Source organism: Eutrigla gurnardus (genome assembly GCF_963514095.1).
Source record: "Eutrigla gurnardus genome assembly, chromosome: 7".
Taxonomy (NCBI): domain Eukaryota; kingdom Metazoa; phylum Chordata; class Actinopteri; order Perciformes; family Triglidae; genus Eutrigla; species Eutrigla gurnardus.
This window is the reverse complement of record NC_139921.1, coordinates 546,632-562,500: the sequence shown is the minus strand read 5'-3', so window position 1 is coordinate 562,500 and position 15,869 is coordinate 546,632. Positions and strand designations below refer to the sequence as shown.

The 15,869-nt window shown below is 43.7% G+C and overlaps 1 protein-coding gene across 2 annotated transcripts in view; it reads right to left on the bottom strand.

The window, feature by feature from the left end:
• alk (ALK receptor tyrosine kinase) overlaps nt 1–15,869 on the bottom strand; it is a 413,707-nt gene that overhangs the window by 67,693 nt on the left and 330,145 nt on the right. The gene's annotated exons all lie outside the window — the stretch shown is intronic.

Sequence of the window (15,869 nt, the reverse complement as noted above, 5' to 3'; positions counted from 1 at the left end):
CTCATACCATGGACAAGAACATGGTCAATCACAGTAGCTCTGATTTCATCAGATATTACTGTTCTTTGTCTTCGCTGACCACCTCGACCACCTCGACCACGAACTCCTCCTCTCAGATTTCTATCCATTGTAGTGCCTCACAAGCCAGTGCTCTCTGAATATATGTTCCCTCACATCGTTAGCCACAAGTGTGATCAATTTTGAGTTGTTGTGTTCAACCAGTGACTTTTGTGCTTTACTTGTGTTTGACTTTTGCCACCTGTGCTCACCATTATGCAACACAGGTGCATCACAATGAAAATGTGTTGGCAAGTTGTGTCTAAACAGGTGAAAAGTGCTTATGGTTTTGCCAAAAGAGTGACTGATTCAATCAGTGGGTTCAGGCAACGGAGCATTTGGTTCAGACAATAGGGTTTAGTGTTTTAGCAATTGAGAAAAACTGTAATCAAGTGGTTTTGTTGCCTAAACCTGACCGATGGTTGAACGTTGCTGCGTTGCTGCAGGTGTGATACGCGGCTGACATGAGACTTACTTCGGAAACTTCGTTCTGATTTACAAATGTTTACATTCAATGTGTCCCGCGCTTTGCAGTAACATTTATGTAACTCTTATTTAACGATTAAATCTTAATAGAACACAGTCACATTAAAAGATGCAACAAATGAAATATACTATTACATGTATTCAATGTAGATTCCATGTACAGCAATTTAACAACCTGATGCAGGCCCACGGAGAACGTTACACGTCAGCTGAGCATGTTTTAAAGATGTGTTTTCAAGTTCTCTTCAGAAAATCCCTTTCATCAGTTTAGTTGCCCAGATTTTTCAGCTTTCATTGATGCCATGTGCTTGAGGGATGAAAGTCGCTTTTCTCACAAGATCAACGGCAAACAAACTGAGGCAAACAGGAATGAAACGCAGCGCGGTGTCGGCCCTCTAAACAGCAGAAAGGAGATACATTTTACTTTATTCATCAACTAAAAAAACTTCATGTTACTGAAATCAAGCAAATCTCAATATAGCAAAGGAGTCCTGACCCTTTCAACCAGGTAGTAAATAAAATAAGTCATTTTTACTTTAATTTTAAATGCAAAATTTAATAATATCATGCGCGTGAGCTTAATCTGGTTTAACTATTAAAATTTCATACGCAGCACTCCATTCACAAACTACACTGTGCATTAAACTCGCTCCATCTGCCCACCAACAGTCCAGTCTGATCTTCATAGCAGCTTTAAAGTCCCTTTGCACAACCTTATCACCAGAGATAGAAACCGGTGAAACATGAGTATTTATGTAGAGATATCTCTCTCTATATAAATATAAGTATCACCCAGAGATAGAATCAGTGAAACATGAGTATTTATGTAGAGATATCTCTATATCTCTATATAAATATAAGTATTACCCAGAGATAGAATCAGTGAAACATGAGTATTTATGTAGAGATATCTCTATATCTCTATATAAATATAAGTATTACCCAGAGATAGAATCAGTGAAACATGAGTATTTATGTAGAGATATCTCTATATCTCTATATAAATATAAGTATCACCCAGAGATAGAATCAGTGAAACATGAGTATTTATGTAGAGATATCTCTATATCTCTATATAAATATAAGTATCACCCAGAGATAGAATCAGTGAAACATGAGTATTTATGTAGAGATATCTCTCTCTATATAAATATAAGTATCACCCAGAGATAGAATCAGTGAAACATGAGTATTTATGTAGAGATATCTCTCTCTATATAAATATAAGTATCACCCAGAGATAGAATCAGTGAAACATGAGTATTTATGTAGAGATATCTCTATATCTCTATATAAATATAAGTATCACCCAGAGATAGAATCAGTGAAACATGAGTATTTATGTAGAGATATCTCTCTCTATATAAATATAAGTATCACCCAGAGATAGAATCAGTGAAACATGAGTATTTATGTAGAGATATATCTATATCTCTACATAAATGTAAGTATTACCCACAGATAGAATCAGTGAAACATGAGTATTTATGTAGAGATATATCTATATCTCTACATAAATGTAAGTATTACCCAGAGATAGAATCAGTGAAACATGAGTATTTATGTAGAGATATCTCTCTCTATATAAATATAAGTTTCACCCAGAGATAGAATCAGTGAAACATGAGTATTTATGTAGAGATATATCTATATCTCTATATAAATATAAGTATTACCCAGAGATAGAATCAGTGAAACATGAGTATTTATGTAGAGATATCTCTCTCTATATAAATATAAGTATTACCCAGAGATAGAATCAGTGAAACATGAGTATTTATGTAGAGATATATCTATATCTCTATATAAATATAAGTATTACCCAGAGATAGAATCAGTGAAACATGAGTATTTATGTAGAGATATATCTATATCTCTATATAAATATAAGTATCACCCAGAGATAGAATCAGTGAAACATGAGTATTTATGTAGAGATATATCTATATCTCTACATAAATGTAAGTATTACCCACAGATAGAATCAGTGAAACATGAGTATTTATGTAGAGATATATCTATATCTCTACATAAATGTAAGTATTACCCACAGATAGAATCAGTGAAACATGATCCCGCTGTCTCCAATCATTCAAAGGAATGTGATACAGTGATGGAGTGTCCAACACCTTCTCATAGCAGCCGCATGTCCGGGTCAGCTGATGCACCGGCTACGCTATCAATGCTAAAATGAGACGTTACAGGTTAGAAATGGGAGTGAGCAACGCAACAATCCACTAATTTAGCATACGTTGCCTGGTGTTAGCAGGGATCGGGTGAATAGAGACAGCAGACTGGACCTGGATCCTTCAACTGAGTTAGTTGGATGATCTCTGGTTCCACTATGTTTGTGAACAGGTGCACAGTTTTGAGAATGTAATTTATTTTTCAAGAAATGAGCCAAACCAATTGAGAAAAACTGTAAGTTAGTTTGTTTTGTGTTAGTGTCGTGAAATGCTGTCATGTGTGAAACTCTCATTAAGGAGGTGATGGTTGCTGGCAGGAGACGGTGATACGGAGCTGATAAAGTGGTGGAGATGATGAACCGTAGTGTAGCTACATGGTAGAGGGTTTGATCTGCACAGGAACAAAGACGCTGCGCTCCATGTTGCTGTTGTTTGCTGGTTCACACACTGCATGAACCGTTGAAATCAATTCAACACTTATATTTTTGCATACCCACGTCAGGTGCATGGTGTTTTTGAGAGTCCACTGATAGAGATGTGTCACGATGTGGCAGGATATCGTCAGATCAGGCAAAGCGGTTAGTTTTGCCATTTGAATAAAAGTTAAATTTGAATATGGACAGATGCACAGTCAAGCTGTAAAAACAAAGTCCTGATTCACGGAGAGGCCAGACTCATACTGAAATGAATATGACTTTTCTTTTCCAACGGATGAGCGAGCATGTCAGTCATATCCTGAAATCCCTCTGTGTGCTCCGAAACAACAAGACACCGTGAAATCTGCCTGCTTCCTTCTGTGTACAGAACGGAAGAAGAAGAGCAAGACAAAGGGAAGGAGAGGAAGACAAAGGGAAGAAGAGGAAGACAAAGGGAAGGAGAGGAAGACAAAGGGAAGAAGAGGAAGACAAAGGGAAGAAGAGAAAGACAAAAAAGGGAAGAAGAGGAAGACAAAGGGAAGAAGAGCAAGACAAAGGGAAGGAGAGGAAGACAAAGGGAAGAAGAGGAAGACAAAGGGAAGAAGAGCAAGACAAAGGGAAGGAGAGGAAGACAAAGGGAAGAAGAGAAAGACAAAGGGAAGAAGAGGAAGACAATGGGAAGAAGAGAAAGACAAAAAAGGGAAGAAGAGGAAGACAAATTGAAGAAGAGGAAGACAAAGGGAAGAAGAGGAAGACAAATTGAAGAAGAGGAAGACAATGGGAAGAAGAGAAAGACAAAAAAGGGAAGAAGAGGAAGACAAGAGAAGAAGAGGAAGACAAATTGAAGAAGAGGAAGACAAAGGGAAGGAGAAAAACAAAAAAGGGAAGAAGAGGAAGACAAAGGGAAGGAGAAAAACAAAAAAGGGAAGAAGAAGAAGACAATGGGAAGAAGAGAAAGACAAGGGAGGAAGAGGAAGACAATGGGGAGAAGAAGAAGACAATGGGGAGAAGAAGAAGACAAAGGGAAGAAGAGGAAGACAAAGGGAGGAAGAGGAAGACAAGGCAAGAAGAGGAAGACAATGGGGAGAAGAAGAAGACAAAGGGAAGAAGAGGAAGACGAAGGGAAGAGGAGGAAGACAATGGGGAGAAGAAGAAGACAAAGGGAAGAAGAGGAAGACAAAGTGAAGAAGAGTAAGACAAAGGGAAGAAGAGAAAGACAAAGTGAAGAAGAGGAAGAAAAAGGGAAGAAGAGGAAGACAAAGTGAAGAAGAGGAAGACAAAGTGAAGAAGAGGAAGAAAAAGGGAAGAAGAGGAAGACAAAGTGAAGAAGAGGAAGACAAAGTGAAGAAGAGGAAGAAAAAGGGAAGAAGAGGAAGACAAAGTGAAGAAGAGGAAGACAAAGTGTAGAAGAGGAAGACAAAGTGAAGAAGAGGAAGACAAAGGGAGGAAGACAAAGGGAAGAAGAGAAAGACAAAGTGAAGAAGAGGAAGACAAAGTGAAGAAGAGGAAGACAAAGGGAGGAAGACAAAGTGAAGAAGAGGAAGACAAAGTGAAGAAGAGGAAGACAAAGTGTAGAAGAGGAAGACAAAGTGAAGAAGAGGAAGACAAAGGGAGGAAGACAAAGTGAAGAAGAGGAAGACAAAGTGAAGAAGAGGAAGACAAAGTGTAGAAGAGGAAGACAAAGTGAAGAAGAGGAAGACAAAGGGAGGAAGACAAAGGGAAGAAGAGAAAGACAAAGTGAAGAAGAGGAAGACAAAGTGAAGAAGAGGAAGACAAGGGAGGAAGAGGAAGACAATGTGAAGAAGAGGAAGACAAAGGGAGGAAGACAAAGGGAAGAAGAGAAAGACAAAGTGAAGAAGAGGAAGACAAAGTGAAGAAGAGGAAGACAAAGTGAAAAAGAGGAAGACCACCACAGACTTGATTGAGACTAGCATACAAATTAGCAGCATTTAGAACTAATTCCACCTTTTCTGCTCATTCATTCATGTATTCTTCAATTTCAGGGACCATAATTGAGGACTGTTGTCTATCGCGGGGGAGGGGAACCTTGGGGACCCGGTCTGGGGGCGGGGATGCTGAAGATGGATGCTGCTGAGCTCCCCACTGGGCAGCGGACAGGACAAGAAACATTCGCTCATGAATTCAATTAACTGCTCACAGCCACGCTCGATTGGTCAGAGCTCCAGCCAATCACGGTGCCTATCTGTCAAGCTCGCTGCTGGAGAGACAGCAGCACACTCAGGAGCAGATGGGCAACGAGCAGAATACCTTCAGTGTCTATCGACATTCCACACAGGGAAGGGCCTTTCTTTTCTCCGTACATTTACTATAATATACTTGTATTACATACACATGCCATTCTAATAGTTTACTCACATTGGAAGCTTTAAAACCTGCCCCTCATCCTCCACACCAGATCATAATTCTGTGATGATAATTATCCAGGTTTGGTGAGTTCATGTCTTATCGGTGGAGAGAGAGGGAGGCATCGTCACAAGCCTTAAATCAGGGTTCGAGACATCCTGGTGAGGCTTATTACTTTACAGTAATGTGGAGGCGGTGCCAAAGTGCCTTCATTCAGGGAAGACACCCAACACAGCTGAGCTACGAGCTAAATGCTAACATGTTGCCAACTACGATGCTGAAATGTTGCTGAGGTATTTAACGTCTCACTTTCAGGTGTTTACTGATCGGAACAAACACTGCCGTTATAGCCATAAACCAAAGATCATCACAGGCATGAATTAACTTTTATCCAATAGAAACTTTTATCCAATAGAAACTTTTATCCAATAGAAAATGCTGGCGTTTTAAACTTCTGCGACCTCCAGGAAACGTTAAATGTCGACAAACAAACCAAAAATACATTTCATCATTCACTTTATTCGAATGTGTCGGCCTTGTATCGCCTCAGAAACACAACGTTGCATGGTTAATGTTGTGATCATTACACAACTATTATGGTTGATTACTATTAAAGGTGCTATTGATAACATTGGTAACTTCCAGCCACTAGATGTCGCACTCCCTCCTTCCAGTGCATCCACGTCACAACATGGATGCTGCTCAAAGGCGTGCACCCTCAATGGGTTGCCAGTTTGTTGCACAACCTGCGTTTTCATGGTCGAGTGGAGTGACACTCAGACAGACTAAGTCATGTCACGTGATGAATCTTTCGTGGTGTGAACTCATTTTGCAACATGTAGCTATACATTTGGGTTACTTTGTGTGGTGGTGTTTCAAAATTCATGGAACATCATTCATGGTAATGTTAGGATATGGCTTGCTAGCTTAAGGTAACATCAGCTTGTCATCTAAGCAGTGGTGTAGTGCAGGGTATACCAGGTATATGGCGTATATGTGTACCTAACGTTACTTATTTTTCCGTTGATATTGCGTATATCCACGTCTTAATCCCCTCTGATGCGCATCTTCGGTATAACATTACATTGTTTGAGGAAACCTCGGCGTGGCTTTTCAGTCCTTGAAACTGAGCTGACTCCGACGATCAACCAACGTTCAATCTGCTCTCGCTCCTCCTTTTGTAACTTAACACTTGGGACTGGCTGCTGCCTGCTTACCATCAAACTCAGCCATTTTTCCGTTTTCTCCACATTAACTGGCAACCCCAAAGACTCTTGACCCCTGACTACGCAGAGATACCCCTGATACCAACGTCGTTATTCTATTGGCTCACAAGCCTTGCTAGAAGCCGCAGCCACATGTTACACATCTACACAGAGGTAAACAACACATTCATTACAGACTGTCAACATTTTTTTAAATGATTCATTTACAATCAAAACAATAGTTTCACGAGAAAGAATACTTTCTAAAAGCTCTGTGGATGTATTATTTTTTTTAATTATTTCTTTCAATAAATGTGTTATCAATATGACCTTTAACATAATAGCGTTACAATATATAGTAACAACTACAACACGTTTTTAATTGTTTCCTAACTATGAACGTTAACTACCATGCCTGCAGCCCCGCTGCTAGCATGGCTATAGATAACTGTGACTACTACTGGCCTACTACACATCTAGAACTCTACACTTCTAGATTTCAGCATCGCCCACATGTTTTAATTTGCTGAAAGATTGAAACCGGCGGGAATCATCCTTATATCGAAGGAATAGTGCTCATTTCCTTGAACACTGACATTCACATCATTATTTCTCTAACTTGCTCATGAATCACAAAGAGCATCATATGCTGGTTTTCCTCACACTTGAGGCGTCTTGCTTAATCACACCTATTTACCTGTTTGTCCAGAAGTAAACATTGTTAGACATCAAGGCGCCTGAGTGGTCGCGGAGAGATCGTAGCTTTGATCGTAGACGTCCACGCTTCGTTACAGGACCGCATCCATCTCAAATGGGAAATCACCTCACTGCACTAATCTCAAGGTGTGAAATATTGATTTATTAGTAATAACTATGCATTTTATTGTCCTCCATTAAAAGAATGCCAGGAGGTTTGTTACTGAGCAGGTTGTTGACGTCATCATGTTGGAGGCCACAGAACCTGAAGTTTGGACTCATTGTAGATCGAAGTCAACGAAGGGCCTAGCATAGTTAGTGAGTCTCCTTGGGGTCCCAACAGAGTCCATGAGGTACACTATATTGCCACAAGTATTCGCTCACCTGCCTTGACTGGCATATGAACTGAAGAGACCTCCATTCTTAATCCATAGGGTTTAATATGACGTTGGTCCACCCTATGTGCAGCTAAAACAGCTTCAACTCTTCTGGAAGGCTTTCCACAAGGTTTAGGAGTGTGTTTATGGGACTTTTGGACCATTCTTCCAGAAGTGTATTTGTGAGGTCACACACTGATGTTGGAGGGAAGGCCTGACTCTCAGTCTCCACTCTAATTCATCCCGAAGGTGTTCTATCGGGTTGAGGTCAGGACTCTGTGCAGGCCAGTCAAGTTCATCCACACCAGACTCTCTCATCCATGTCTTTATGGACCTTGCTTTGTGCACTGGTGCACAGTCATGTTGGAACAGGAAGGGGCCGTCCCTAAACTGGTCCTCAAAGTTGGGAGCATGGAATTGTCCAACATCTCTTGGTATGCTGAAGCATTCAGAGTTCCTTTCACTGGAACTAAGGGGTCAAGCCCAGCTCCTGAGAAACATCTTAAAAGTAAAGTGCCTGTGTAGATTGCCTTGGAAAGGTGCCGGCAGCAGAAAGGCGGTTTGTGTGGAGGTTCTGCTGCTTGTGAAAAAGCCCGAGGCGAGAGATTAGAGGCAGAATGTGATCAAGCTCAGTGCGACTCCATGGAGCCTCGTCTCGCCAGGTTCAATCTTCTCTTAATTGATGAGCTGTTTTTTTTGTTTTGCTTCTACTATTTTTGTCATTGGACATTCTGTCTGCGCTAACGAGACAAGCAGCTCCAGATCCCCAGGGGACCCAGGGAGACCCCGAGCAATCAGAAGACGCAACAAAAAGAGACAAATATCCATCAAATTACCTCCAAGTGGATTTGGCGGCTAGAAGAACTGCTGATTGCCCTCAAGGCTCCAAAAGTCTCTCATTTTAACACACTTATGAAAGGGAGTTTTAGTTCTGTTTCTTTAATCAAGGCCCACAGCCGGAGAGTCAAACAAACAGACTGTCTTGAAGAAAACATGGCCCACTAGAGGTGGCGATGTGGACTCTGGATCTATGGATTGTATGTGTTTGTGCCCAACAGCAATCATTTGAATTTCCATTTGTGTGTGAGTGGATATGAGGCAGCCAATCAAAGTGTAATTTCATGTATTGATTCCAGACTTTAAGAAAATTGATTTTTCAAGATTTGGATGGTTTCTTACTGCAAATTCAACAGTGTTGTGAAAGTTATGCATTTTTAAGGAACTACATCTGCCCCGACACTAACCTCATTAAACATATCATTATACAATGTTAGCATCACTGTTTCACAAACCTTCTCATTAAAAGAACAGAAAAAACAAGCACTTCCACACAATGAGGTGTTGAGATTGAGATAAAAAAAGAACACCTCTGTTTTATAGGTAGCTTGTGCCCTGAATATAATGAAAGGTTATATTGTCATTATGTGAACATTTTTCAGCTGCAGCCAATGTATTATCACTGCTTCCGCTTTAGGGACACTGTTTGAGTTTATTTCCTAATTTTTAATCCTGTTACAATAGAAGTGCTGACGGAGGACCCTCGTTCCTTTGGTAGAAGTGATGTCATTTAATAGATGTGAAGGCAGTGGGCAGATATGAGAGAGGGGGGGCATCAGGGCCTCCATAAGGTACTCTTATGTCACAACTGTACACATAACTGCAACACACAGATGGGGTAGACCATGAACGCTGCCCAATCAGAGCTGGCCACGTCTTAAAGAGACAGGTGCTAAATCTTGAGAAAAAGAATGTGTTTTACAACATTCAAGTATGTAAACATGCTTCTAAAAGAAAACAAAATACAAGTATGAACCTTAAACTGAGCACGATATGTCTCCTTTAAGAACAATAGATACATGACCTGTTAGCAGAAAGGCATCCAAAATACAAAAAAAGCGTATTAATCAGAAATAGTTTCAATGCAAGTCAGAACTTAAACATGAAAGGTTTTAGGTTCTTAAAGCCAGAGTCCTCAAACAGTTAATGTTAATATTAATCAGCGGTGAAATAGTTTACTTTGGAAGTTTGATCCTACTGCTGAAAGCTTTATAAGTAGAATATTTTTAGATAATGATTATATAGTAGAGCTGATGCAGCATACGGACACTGCAGGAGGTGAAGGATGTAAGATTTGAGCCGTGTACAGAATGTTTGATGGAGCGTGTTTGAGTGTGCATCAGAGGAGAATCACACCTGGAGCTCAGGAGGATGCAGGTTAACGGACAACTGTTTCTGTATCACACCTGGAGCTCAGGAGGATGCATATTAACGGACTACTGTTTCTGTATCACACCTGGAGCTCAGGAGGATGCAGGTTAATGGACTACTGTTTCTGTATGACACCTGGAGCTCAGGAGGATGCAGGTTAACAGACTACTGTTTCTGTATGACACCTGGAGCTCAGGAGGATGCATATTAACGGACTACTGTTTCTGTATCACACCTGGAGCTCAGGAGGATGCAGGTTAACGGACTACTGTTTCTGTATCACACCTGGAGCTCAGGAGGATGCATATTAACGGACTACTGTTTCTGTATCACACCTGGAGCTCAGGAGGATGCATGTTAACGGACTACTGTTTCTGTATGACACCTGGAGCTCAGGAGGATGCATGTTAACGGACTACTGTTTCTGTATCACACCTGGAGCTCAGGAGGATGCATGTTAACGGACTACTGTTTCTGTATGACACCTGGAGCTCAGGAGGATGCATGTTAACGGACTACTGTTTCTGTATCACACCTGGAGCTCAGGAGGATGCAGGTTAACAGACTACTGTTTCTGTATGACACCTGGAGCTCAGGAGGATGCAGGTTAACGGACTACTGTTTCTGTATGACACCTTGAGCTCAGGAGGATGCATATTAACGGACAACTGTTTCTGTATCACACCTGGAGCTCAGGAGGATGCATGTTAACGGACTACTGTTCTGCAAAAGTCTCTGAGGATGAATGACCCTTCCCCTCCGTCACCCATCCGTCCACATTTCTAACTCTCCCAGACCCGGCCCCCCCACCCCCTTCAGTGTGTGATGGATGGACCTCCTCATGCTGCTGTGTACCTAATCACATGGATAGCCTCGCTGCAGCGCTCCATTAAGAGCCCGCTGCAGCGAGGTGGAATGGTTAGGGAAATGGGCCGGCGAAGGGAAGGTCGGCGGTTCAATGCCCACGAGGGGCAATCGGGAACAATCGGGAACGGATGAATTGTGACAGCTCATGGGGTAACATGTGAACATGCTCTTCAGTGGACAAACATTGTCGTAAATGTGAAAGCAAACGGGACAGTCCGTTTCGCCATGGCAACCATGACAGCAGCAAAGTCAAATCTGCTATTGACACAAAGTGGTAAGGATCGCGTCAGTCATCAGCTTCATCGTGGTTACGTGCAGGATGAGGAACTGGAGCGGGTTAAGAGCGTTGAATTATTACACTCTCTCTCTCTGTCTCTCTCTCTGTGCCGCTGCCATCAGAGGAGGACGAGGCGGGATTGTAACTGTCGGGAGGACGCGCTCCACAGATAGGCATAGAACCACACAAGTCACTTTAAGGGCAACACATTGGATTGCTTGTTGGCCCTGTGACTGATGAGTTAATTAAAGTGGAAGTGTATGGAGAGAGAAGGCAGACTGCTCCATTTATTCATCCCGTATTGATGATATCTCCTCGCTCTTCACTGGCTTGAGTAATCGTTGCCTTTCTGCTCAAGAAAACAACTAACGGAGAGCTAATGGACATTGTCAAATCTACGAGTCAGATTCAAGTTCACAAGGAGGGCTGATGAAGGCGGAGCTTGTGTGACTTTAAGTAAGTGGGATACATTTTGACTCATGCCTGTTATTATTATATATCTCAAGGCAGAAATAACGCCACCACCATGAATCAGCATGTTTCACCCCGCCATGAATCAGCATGTTTCACCCCACCATGAATCAGCATGTTTCACCTCCCTGATCACAGAAATTTCACAAAGAATCACGCTTCTCTTCCTCATTAACCTCCACCGTTCAGAAACGGAACATTTTAACGCATTTCATTCCACACCTTTGAGAATAAATCAAAAACAACGATTCAAACCCAAGTTTGGATGGATGAATGGAGTTCTGTGGCTTCGTGTTCTGTGTTCGGGAGGAAAAAAGTAAGTCGGGTCCAGGTGTGTGACAGGTGGTGCTGTAGGAGAGGACTAGTGGGTGTTCAGGACCCTGGTGGTGCTGTAGGAGAGGACTAGTGGGTGTTCAGGACCCTGGTGGTGCTGTAGGAGAGGACTAGTGGGTGTTCAGGACCCTGGTGGTGCTGTAGGAGAGGACTAGTGGGTGTTCAGGACCCTGGTGGTGCTGTAGGAGAGGACTAGTGGGTGTTCAGGACCCTGGTGGTGCTGTAGGAGAGGACTAGTGGGTGTTCAGGACCCTGGTGGTGCTGTAGGAGAGGACTAGTGGGTGTTCAGGACCCTGGTGGTGCTGTAGGAGAGGACTAGTGGGTGTTCAGGACCCAAGTGGTGCTGTAGGAGAGTACCCTGCTGGTGCTGTAGGAGAGGACTAGAGGGTGTTCAGGACCCTGGTGGTGCTGTAGGAGAGGACTAGTGGGTGTTCAGGACCCTGGTGGTGCTGTAAGGGAGTGCTAGTGGGTGTTCAGGACCCTGGTGGTGCTGTAGGAGAGGACTAGTGGGTGTTCAGGACCCTGGTGGTGCTGTAGGAGAGGACTAGTAGGTGTTCAGGACCCTGGTGGTGCTGTAGGAGAGGACTAGTAGGTGTTCAGGACCCTGGTGGTGCTGTAGGAGAGGACTAGTGGGTGTTCAGGACCCTGGTGGTGCTGTAGGAGAGGACTAGTGGGTGTTCAGGACCCTGGTGGTGCTGTAGGAGAGGACTAGTGGGTGTTCAGGACCCTGGTGGTGCTGTAGGAGAGGACTAGTAGGTGTTCAGGACCCTGGTGGCGCTGTAGGAGAGGACTAGTGGGTGTTCAGGACCCTGGTGGTTCTGTAGGAGAGTAGTAGTGGGTGTTCAGGACCCTGGTGGTGCTGTAGGAGAGGACTAGTGTGTGTTCAGGACCCTGGTGGTGCTGTAGGAGAGGACTAGTGGGTGTTCAGGACCCAAGTGGTGCTGTAGGAGAGTAGTAGTGGGTGTTCAGGACCCTGGTGGTGCTGTAGGAGAGTACTAGTGGGTTTTTCAGGACCCTGGTGGTGCTGTAGGAGAGGACTAGTGGGTGTTCAGGACCCTGGTGGTGCTGTAGGAGAGGACTAGTGGGTGTTCAGGACCCTGGTGGTGCTGTAGGAGAGGACTAGTGGGTGTTCAGGACCCTGGTGGTGCTGTAGGAGAGGACTAGTGGGTTTTTCAGGACCCTGGTGGTGCTGTAGGAGAGGACTAGTGGGTGTTCAGGACCCTGGTGGTGCTGTAGGAGAGGACTAGTGGGTTTTTTAGGACCCTGGTGGTGCTGTAGGAGAGTACAGCACGTCTGCTTCCCCTCCATATCAGCCTGTGAGCTGTCTGGACACGAGGAACAGGCTGAACCCAGAACAGAGAACAATTAGACTCTGTTCAGCGAGGCTGGATTTGCATGACGAATAGTATGAACAGACATTCAGACAGAGATGATATATTGATTTGTTTTTCAGTTACTTTTTGTTTTGCTCTTTTCGCAACGTGATTCTGGGGAAGTGAATTACTTTTACACTTTAGGAGCAGGATGAAGTCCTGGTTATTGAGGGTTAGGGCATAAGAACCATTAAATGTGTGGGCTCTGAGCTTCATATCACTTTCCCTCTTCTTGTCATTTTCATCATCTGTCTCTCTCTCTCTCTCTTTCTGTCTGTCTGTCTGTCTGTCTGTCTCTCTCTCTGTCTCTCTCTCTCTCTCTCTCTCTCACACACACACACACACACACACATTTACATATTTGACAACCAAATCCATTAAATGTAACAGGCGAGTCAGGTGTTGCTGATTCGTTTGACAAGACTGGGCTGCATCAGATGATGAATTGTTCCCCGTGACTGAGTCCTCCGGCCTGAACTCAAGCTCGCCCATTGTTGTGGAGACAAAGAGACTCTGCCTCTAAAAAGCAGAGAGGCGTTAGATTTTCTGGAAATACTGCATCGCTACAAATTCTAAAAGAGGCCTTGGGGGATGATTTGATTTCTTTTTTATAAAAAGGTGCAATTTGTAATATTTGGCCAGACTTTTATTTAGATTTTTTTTTTTTTGTTTAGTTAAAAATGAACCAACAGAATATGAAGAGGCTAAAGGGTTGACGTTATGTCAAATACATCCGTATATTGTGTTGCAAGACTTAAATGAGCATGGGGCTATAATCGGTCGCTAGTGTCCAACAAAAGAGGACAAATAGACCTCCACAGATTCAGCTTGGCGCAGCGGAAGTTTCATGCCAAAAAGCCTTGCCGAGACTGCGCCGAAAGCCGCCAGCTCCAACCTGGTCTACTCTTGGCGCAAGGCGAATTACAGCTGGCGGAGTGGCAGTTTGACTCACTGGCGCGCAGTGCGCACACGTCACCAAGACCTCACAGGCAGGTTTCCACAGTTCGAGGCACATTTAAATGCAATAAATGTAGGGACCTCACCATCAGGACTACACAATGTGGCCTACAAGGAGGCCCAGAAGCCTTCACATGCGGTCAGAACAAAGGGACAAAGGGGATAAAGAACTACAACCGCCATTTTGGCTTTACTTCTCACCCAGGTGCGAAGCGCAACGTCACACAACTGGTGCCCTATTGGCTGACGACCACAGGTACCCCAGGGGGTCCCCGGGAGCAGCCATGAGGTATAAAACCCGGCGCCGCCTTAAAAACTCTCTCTTCCATCGCAACACCACGTTGCAACAGGAGGTGAGCTCCTCCACCGCAGCACACCGCTGCAACAGGAGGCGAACTCTAACGTCTGCAGCGTTCCCTTTGTCTTAGGCCACAGTCTTCTCCCCAAACTCGCTGGACGAGCGACAGACTGTTTTCCCCCCGTTTTCCCCGACTGGCCTTTTTCGTCTTATTTTCTTTTTGGATCCTGAGAGATCGTCGCACCCGCGCGATTCTTTGTTTGCCTGCAGAAGAGGAACACAAAAGGTTCCTTTATTTCAGTGACCAGCCGGAAGGATAACTTCTACGACCCGCTCCTGTCTGAAGTCATCTGACTAAATCGCCAAGCCGTGCGATTCTATTGTTGCCCGCGGAAGGAAGCAACACAAACTGTTTTCTTCATTCGAGTCGATCATCAAAAAGCATAACCGCTACGCCCCACTCTCGTCTGGACTCAGCCGACTCGTTGCGTCCCCCGCTGCCGCCGAGGACTCGCGAACCACAAGCCACCGCCAGCACGTCAAGAAGCACCGCCGCCGCACAAGACGGACTTACGCACATCGACAAAGTAAGAGGCTATCAGTCTGGGCAGAGACATAAGTTTGATAGTATAGGATATGCTTGTAATTCTTGTTAACGTGTTTTAAATTTTGATCACGGACCACCGAGTCCCACTGCATGAAAAGTGGGATTTTCGTCAGTTAGCGGCCCTGTAAATTGCCGTGGAAGTTCAGGTGTCCCCCCATGACCCCCCTCCCCGTAATCCTAGGGGAGGCTTTAACATGTAAATGAAAATGCTGTGAGCTATACAAATGCAAATCAGGGTAGCAGGGGGAGTTTTACCCCAGGTGACATTTTTCTGTAAGGTGTTAATTTCATCTTCATTCAAAGATATAACTTCATTTCATCTTCATTCAAAGATACACAAAACAATTTGCTTCAACAATTACTTTTAATCAGGCTTTGCCACAAAGGTAAAATGTACGTTCATGCAAACAACATCACAGTCTCCTAGAGCTCAACCACTGTGCATAGTGGCTACAGTGACCCTTTCTTTGGTCTTGCTTAAATGCACAGTGGATGTGTTAACCACACATCTCCCAGCAATGCGCTCAACAGGCAGACATGATGCTGGGTATGACGTGTCTGTTCCCTGCAAGCTCCAAACTTCTATTGGCTTTCCATAAAAATGTCTGTCCGGATGGGGATGAAGCCAGGAAACTTGCGCAGTAACATGTTTAAATGCGTAACATGACTTTTATGTTTCCAGCTGACTTTT